Source organism: Notamacropus eugenii, chromosome 7, assembly GCF_028372415.1.
Source record: "Notamacropus eugenii isolate mMacEug1 chromosome 7, mMacEug1.pri_v2, whole genome shotgun sequence".
Classification (NCBI taxonomy): domain Eukaryota; kingdom Metazoa; phylum Chordata; class Mammalia; order Diprotodontia; family Macropodidae; genus Notamacropus; species Notamacropus eugenii.
In genome coordinates, this window is record NC_092878.1 from 38117888 (window position 1) to 38126638 (window position 8751).

The window sequence follows — 8751 nt, forward strand, 5'->3', positions numbered from 1 at the left end:
AAGTCTAGTGGTAGGGGTGGGAGGAGGTACAGACAATGAAAAGAAGTTCCATTTTGTTTATTTTAGAAGCAGCCATAAAATGTTCCTACAAATTCCAGCTCTCCTTGTAGTCTGAAGGCTCAGACTTTTTGGTGGGAGAGGGGTTAGGGGAAGAGGTACAGAAGACTTAACTAATATGTCTTCTGAACATGGACAGCTGCCCAGGCATCCTCAGAAAGGCCCTTTGGCATCTGGGTAGAACTACCATGGACCATTATCCAGAGGTCAGAGGGCAGCAGGAACAGCAATGCCAGCTCTGGGCAGCTGCCCACAGCGAGTTTGCCTCAATGCCAGGTAGGCCTTCCCTGGATATACAAGCAAAGAACATTGTGTCCTTTGCCCTAAATATCCAGCTAACATTTGAAGGGGGCCAAAGACCTAAAGGTTTAGCTTACTATAAGGTGGTCTCAACAGAGGTCACTCCACTCTCAGGACAGCCCTGAAAATGGGGTTGCCTCTCAAGTATTTTGGAAAGGAAAAAACAATTTTATTATGTATACTTCATACTTCAACTCTTTGGTATTATCTCAAAGCACGGCCTACCCACCTTCTCCCTGAAGCTAAAAAAGCTAAAAGGGACGCTGAAATGATTGTTAGCAGCCTGAAAATAAATTGGCGAATTGAAACTCTTTTTGAAAGAGTCCCCCATAGGAGATTTACTATTCAGTTGCATAATCAAGTGCCCCCAGTAGTAATACTAATGCTTTAATGGTGGTTATATAATGTTGGTGTGTTCTGAATGACTCAGCATTTAAAATTAATTTAAAAGATTTTTTTTCAGTGGGGATTGGTAGTTGGATTTGTGTTGTTATTTTTTTAAGGTTTTAAAATCAAACTTTCTAGAATACTGAGCTGTATGGTGGAGATGCATAGGCTAGTGTGAGACAGTAAAGTAACAGAAAAATTAAAGAGCAGGAGAAAGGGAGGGAGGGAGAGAGGAGAGAGAGAGAGAGAGAGAGAGAGAGAGAGAGAGAGAGAGCAGCAGAGCCAGGCAGAAGGGGGACAGGGACAGGGAAAACAGTGAGGGAGAGAGACAGACAAAGAAAAGGAGGATAGGAGAGAAGGAGAGAAAGATACAAGAGGGAGGAAAAGAGAAGAAGAAGGGAAAAAGAGAGTGAGAAGGAAAGGGAGAAAGGATGATGGGAGGGAAAATGAAGAGAGAGAAGGGAAGAGGGTGGAATGAAGAGATCTTTTGTGATTTAAGCACATACTCCAGGACCAGCTGCTGAAATTAACTTCCCCTCAATCATGTGCATGAAACAGTCAGTTTCAGTTCAAAGCCTGGTCTCCATTAATCCCTCAGGCCCCTAGTAAATAATAATGCATAACAATATGATTAGTAGTCTATTTCAAAGGCTAGTGATGAAGACACTAAATGGCCAGAATCATGAACTTTAAAACTTTTCCTTTTAAAGTTTGGATTTGCATATTGATTGAATTGCTCCTTTAGAGAGTCTTTTATTCTCAGTTTTACAAATAATACATTTGGATCTTCTTGGGCACCTCACAAATACTCTGATGACCTAATGAAAGATCATCATGTGTCCAGGCTGGATTCCTTAACTGAAACAACTTGATGTAGTTGGATTCAGAGTCAGAAGATCAGAGTTCGAATTCTGACTCCTCCACTTATTAGCTAGGTGAATCCTAAGTCATTCAGTTTACTTGTCTAAAACTGTTACTTCTTCTGTAAAATGGAGATGTGCATCCCTACCCTTCAAGGCAGATATTACAGAGGTTATTATCACCATTTTACAAGTAAGGAAAGTCAGACTCTGAAAGATATATGATTTGCCTATGGTCACACAGCGATCTGATACAGAAAGGTATCAGAGAGGGCACCATTTGAGTGCAGACCTTTCTGATTTCAAGTCCAACTTTATGTGAGATGCTGTTCTGTGAAAGTGCTTTGAAGTCTCATACAAATGTGAAATATTATTATTAACAACCACAAAGTTAACCCTGGTACATATTTCTCGGCTTAAAAGTACCTTTCTTCTGGCATTGCAGAGAGAAAACTGCTGACATTTGGGGAGATACATTTTTTCTTTCAAAACAACTGTGCCCTCAAGTAGTAACTAAATAAATGGGACCCTAGTGACCTGAAAGAGATAAAACATTTCTAAAGAGTCAGCAATTTCTTCCCTGCTCCCTGGCATTAATATTCTCCAGTAGGGGCTGGCAACCTGCAGCACCACAGGAGATGATTTTTAGTGGAAGGGATGAGGACGGGGGAAGGGATTTGGAGGCGTTGTGGGTGTCCGGACCAGCTCATTATGATGTGTGTATTTTTGTGGTGTCTCTCCATCTCTCAGCATTCTCTTCCTTCTTCCTAAGTATGCTTCCATAACAGAGGGCCTATCTAGGTTCTCATTCCTCCTAATCTCTGCTGCCTTTAAGGTGTCTACTGATCACCAAAGAACTAGACAAACTCTTTAACTGACCTTCAATTAATGAATCAATTAGCAAACATTCATGAATCACCTGCTATGTGCCAAGCACTTGCTAAGAACTGGGGATATGTAGAACAAACTAGGCAGGGCTAGAATGGGAAAGGTTACATGTGAGTATGTTTGTTTATACCAAATAGATAAATGAGAAACTGGGGACAAAGACAATAGCAGCCAGGGCAGTGGTTCTCAAACTGAAGTCTTAGGATACCTTTACTCTCTTAAAAATTATTGAGAACCCTCTGAAGAGCTTTTGTTTATATGAGTTATGTCTGCCTATATTTTGTTATTCAGTCATTTTTTCAGTTGCATCCAACTTTTCATGAACCCATTTGGGATTTCCTGGCAAAGATGCTAGAGAAGTTTGCCATGTCCTTCTCCAAATCATTTTACAAATGAGGAAACTGAGGCAAAGAGGATTAAGTTACTTGCTCAGGATCACACAGCCAGAAAGTGTCTGAGGCCATATTTGAATTCACGAAGAAAAGTCTTCCTGTTTCCAGGCCCAAGGCTCTACCCACCTAACTGCCCTGTCAATATTTACTATAGTTGAAATTAAAATGTCTTAGTATTATTAGAAAAATATCCTTGACCTTGTGAATCTCCTAAAAAGGCCCAGAGGATTTCCACACTTTAAGAATCAGCATGTTCAAGGAATAAGGACCTGTTCTACACACAGGTTCGAATCTCAGATTAATTAACAAACATAAGCAAAGTCAGATTTCTCATGAGGCTGACTCAACGTAGTTCATAAATTGCTACTCTTTACTAATATAACTGTCTGTACTGAAATCCCTACTTCTTAAAACATAAACAAAAGAGGTTTCTGATTTTAACCTCACAATGTAATAGATTTACATCTTTGTTTCACAAGTTTGTTGACCTTTGTCTAATGATATCGCTTTGAAAGAATGAGATACTTTAGGAATTGAATCTTATATATATGACAAATTCAAATACTAATATAATTCTGGCTTAGGCCATGGAATGACTATAAGTTCAAATCAAAACCGTAGGATCTTTCCCACTTACAGCTTCCTACAGTAATTTAGATATTTTAGTATTAATGTAATAACTGATAGATTCAGTATTACAATGGTAAACTTCCATGTTTTTGTCTACTCTGATAATAGAAATTTGTTCTGAGAGCTAAGAACAAGGACAATTTAAACAGCCTGAAAATTGATCCTCAAGGTCTATACCATTATATGTAGTCTAAAATATGGAACCAGGTGGACAAATTTCTTGAATGGTAATGTCCAACCTTTCCCAAGGTAACCTCCCTACCTTATTCCCAGGAACATACATTCACTAGACTTGGGTCTTAGATGTTGCTTTCATTGAGCTGTTGACTGCTGACCTTTCTCTTAAAGAGACCATTTAAGGGTGATCCAAAGATATAGCAAATCAAGAATGAAACTCCCAAGAATATTCAAGATCTTTGAAAAATTTTCCCCTCTGACAAAAAAGTCTCACTGATCACAATAGGTCTGGACACAATTGTTATTAATATTGTAAAACTATTACAATTCAAAACTATTAAATTAGCTTACAAATAAATTAGCAGGCTGTCTAAAAATTACACAACAGGTTGTTGTTTTTTTGCAAAAGATTATTTTACTTAAATATTTCTTCCTAAAAGTTTTTCTCCTTCTTAAAAAATGATTAAAAGTTATCCTAATGTTAAAAAGAATAATCACTAAACTTTCACAAAGTAAATTAATTGGAAACCTCTAAACTTAGTGATTATTCCCCATCACATATGAAAATGATCAGCCCTAAAGCAAAAATAAATCTTCAAAACTGGAATTTATCAAAGCTAAGCTAACATTAAAAGTCTTTAAGTATCATGAATAAATCCCCAAAGTCTTAAAAACCAAAATAAATACCTAATCATCAGAAATTTCTTAGTACTACCTTCCTCTAGTCAAAAAGTGTTTATGATGAAGAGGAGATTCAGTTTTTCTAAGTCAAAAAACAACAATATACCAGATTAATTTAGCTTTATCACCAAGTTTACCAGACCTTTAAAAATTTATTCAATATTTTTTGTTCCCTTTGTCCTAAAATATTTCACTAAAAATCAAGATAATTACATTCTGGAATCTCTCATAGAGAGGGAAAATGTGATACTTCACTTAAACCCCTAGAAAATGAACACTGGCCAATTACTGTAAGCCTCCAAATTAGTACATGTCCTTATATCCTTAGAGGAAGCTGACTTGAAAATGACACCCCCATTTTGTTTCCCATTTACTCAGTAGGAATTCCACAATACAACAAGCTCTTGCACAGGGTTGATAAGAATTTACAACTAGATCGTCTTAAGAATCCTTGCAGGTTTACTTTTCTCTGTATAACTGCCAATTTTCCCTTTTTAAAGTACCTATGTAAATACTTGACTAAAACAATAACTCCAAGTAACTTACTTAACAATCTGATCATTTTCATATGTGATGGTCAAATAATTTTAGGTGAACATCATCTTAAATATAGACAAAACCTGAAAGTTTATAATTTCTTTTTTTAATTGTATTTATTTATTTTTAGATTTCAACATTCATTTCCACAAAATTTTGAGTTCCAAATTTTCTCCCCATCTCTCCCCACCCACACCCCATAATACATTGCATTCTGATTACTCCTTCCCTCAATGTACCCTCCCTTCTATCACAGCCCACCCTTCCTTTATCCCTATCTTCTCTCTTTTCTTGTGGGGCAAGATAAATTTCTATACCCCATTACCTGTGTTTCTTATTTCCCAGTTATATGCAATAATAATTCTCAACATTCGTTTCCAATACTTTGAATTCCAACTTCTCTCCCTCCCCCCTCCCTACCCCTCCCCACTGAGAAGGCAAGCAATTCAATACAGGCTATATATGTATCATTTTGCAAAAGACTTCCATAATAATCATGTTGTGTAATACTATGTTGTCCTCTATCCTACCCTGTCCCCCCCATTTTTTTATTCTCTCATTTGACCTTGACCCTTCCCAAAAGTGTTTACTTCTAGTTACTCCCTTCTTCCATTTGCCTTCCCTTCTATCATCCCCCTCACCCCACTTGTCCCTTCCTCCCCTACTTTATGTAGTGTAAGATAGATTTTCATACTAAATTTAGTGAGTATGTTATTCCCTCCTTAAGCCATATGTGAAGAGGGTAAGCTTCACTTTTCCCTTCTCACTTTCTCCTTTTTCTCCTCCATTGAACAAGATTTTTCTTATCTCTTTTATGAGTTATAGCCTTCCCCATTTCATTTCTCCCTTTCTCCTCCCAGTATTTTCACCCCTTAATCTTTAGTTTATTTTTTTATGGATATCATCTCTTCTGATTCAACTCAACCTGTACTTTCTGTGTGTGCGTGTGCATGTGTGTGTGTGTAATCCCACCCAGTACCCAGATACTGAATAGTTTCAAGAGTTACAAATATTATCTTTCCATGTAGGATTGTAAACAGTTCACCTTTAGAAAGTTTTTTAAGATTTCTCCTTCCTGTTTACCTTTTCATGCTTCTCTTGATTCTTGTGTTTGAAAGTCAAATTTTCTATACAGTTCTGGTCTTTTCAACATGAATGCTTGAAAGTCCTCTATATCATTGAATGACCATTTATTCCCTTGAAGTATTATAATCAGTTTTGCAGGGTAGGTGATTCTTGGTTTTAATCCCAGTTCCTTTGACTTCTGGAATATCTTATTCCAAGCCCTTTGATCCCTTAATGTTGAAACTGTCAGATCCTGTGTTATCCTGATTGTATTTCCACAATACTCGAATTGTTTCTTTCCAGCTGCTTGCAGTATTTTCTCCTTGACCTGGGAACTCTGAAATTTGGCCACAATATTCCTAGGAGTTTCTCTTTGTGGGTCTCTTTCAGGAAGTGATCAGTGGATTCTTTCAATATTTATTTTGTCCTCTGGTTCTGAAATATCAGGGCAGTTTTCCTTGATAACTTCATGGAAGATAATGTCTAGGCTCTTTTTTTGATCAAGTACTACTTCCAAGTAGTCCCATAATTTTAAAATTGTCTCTCCTGGATCTATTTTCCAGGTCAGCTGTTTTTCCAATGAGATGTTTCACACTATCTTCTATTTTTCCAAACTTTTGGTTCTGTTTTCTAGCTTTTTGGTTTATCTCATAGTCATTAACTTCCCTGAACTCAATTCTCTCTTTCAGAGAACTATTTTGTTCAGTGAGCTTTGGAACCTTCTTTTCCATTTGGCTTATTCTGCTTTTTAAAGCCTCCTTCTCCTCATTGGCTTTTTGGACCTCTTTTTCCAATTGAGTTAGCCTCTTTTTAAAGGTATTATTTTCCTCAGAATTTTTTGGTTCTCCTTTAGCATGCTGCTGACATGCTTTTCAAGCTCTTCTGTAGCCTGAGCCCATTTCACATTCATTTTGGAGGTACTGGAGGTAGAGGCCTTGACTTCTTCTGACAGTATGCCTTGTTGTTCCTCATCCAAAAGAATGGAAGGAGACTCTTGTTCACCAAGAAAATAACCTTTTATAGTCTTATTTTTTCCCTTTTTTGGGCATTTTCTCAGTCAGTTACTTGACTTCTCAGTCCTTTGTCAAGAGGAGGATCCTAGTGCACCTCCTCTCTCTAGTATTAGACTCAGGGCTGAGATTCAGATCAGCTGATTCAACTCCCTCAGGGGCTTTGGGTGGGGGTGAGGCCACCTGAGGGCTGAGGTTCAGATCAGCTGCCCAATTCCCCCAGAGGCTTTAAGCTGAGCTGCCTGGACAGTGGACCCAGGCTGCTTCCTTGGCCACTGTAGCTAGTGCTAGAGGAACCCTGTTCCCCTTCCTCCCAGCTGGGAAAGCCCTCCCACACTGACCTTTGGAGCTTTCTTTGTCACTTGCGGATTGAGGGGTCTGGGACCTTTTCTGCTAGGAATTCTGCCCTAGAGGTCTGTTCAGGTCCTGTTCCTCCCACTGCAGTGTGGCCAGGGCTGGGCTCCATTCTGCTCATTGTCCTGTGAGATAGACCTTTCCTGTTGGCCTTCCAGGTTACCTTTGGTTGGAAACCTCTTTCACTCTGTTGTTCTGTGACTTCTGCTGCTCTAGAATTTGTTGGCAGTAATTTTTTACAGGTATTTTGTGGGCTGTGGGGGAAGCACTGGAGTATATGCATCTTTCTACTCTGCCATCTTGGCTCTGCCCCCAAGAATTTATAATTTCTTAAATTATGGTACTTCAGAATATTATAACACATTGCCACCAAGGCTGATAGAATGGCCTAATAGCATTTAATCTCTCTCTCTCTTTTTAAATAGTATAATTCTTAATCTAGCAATATCTAGATTATAAGATTTCTTTTCTAATAGCATAGCTTAGACAATTATTTACCAAATTACACAATAAAGAAAATTTAGAAGTATTAATCATGCCATAAAATATTATGTGTTTATGTTTTTCAAATTTGAAATACAACCATTACCAATTCAGGTGAATGCACTTCCAAATTTTCTTACACAAAAAAGCATTCATCTCAGCATTCACATAGTATATTGATCAATAAAATTTAAGTCATTGGATTCAATTTTTTCTCAAAACTCTTTAAAATCTTCTCTGCTAAAATCTTGGAAACATGTCAGACTGTGACATATAGTTACTCTCTTTCCTATGAAGAAAGCCTGGCTTTCTTCTATGTTTCCATTGCAAATTCTGTGATCAAAGAGTTATTCACCCACAAGGCTCCCATTATTTCTACTTCAGCAAATCATTCTTCCTTGCTGTTTGGAATCAGCAGATATCATAATAGCAGTTTTCCATGCTGTATCTTCCACCTTTAAAAAGATGAAATTTATCACTTACGCAAGTCATATATTTATTGACCATTCTGCTTTTGACTGGAAGCGTGTCCTAACAGATACCTACTTGAAATATCCCATTACTGCAGTATTATGCTTCTTTTCCAGGTGTTTGAACTGGTCCCCAAACTTCTCATCTAATTCCTCCTTCTGTCCAGGTTGTCTATAGTAGACTCCCATGAGAATATTGCTTCTGTTCTTCTCTCCATTCATACTCATACAAATACTATCTTCTATAGAGGGTGTGAGTTTACACCTAACCCCCCCCCCCACTTACCTGTATGTATGGAGTAACCTTGGGAGGTCATTGTGTTTCTCAACATCTAACTTTCCACATCTGTAAAACTAAAGGGTTGGAAGAGATGACCTCTGGGTTCCTTTTGTTTTTTTTTTAAATTTAAATCTCCATTCTTAATATCTTATGTTGCCCTCTTCAGGTTCTTGGATTTCA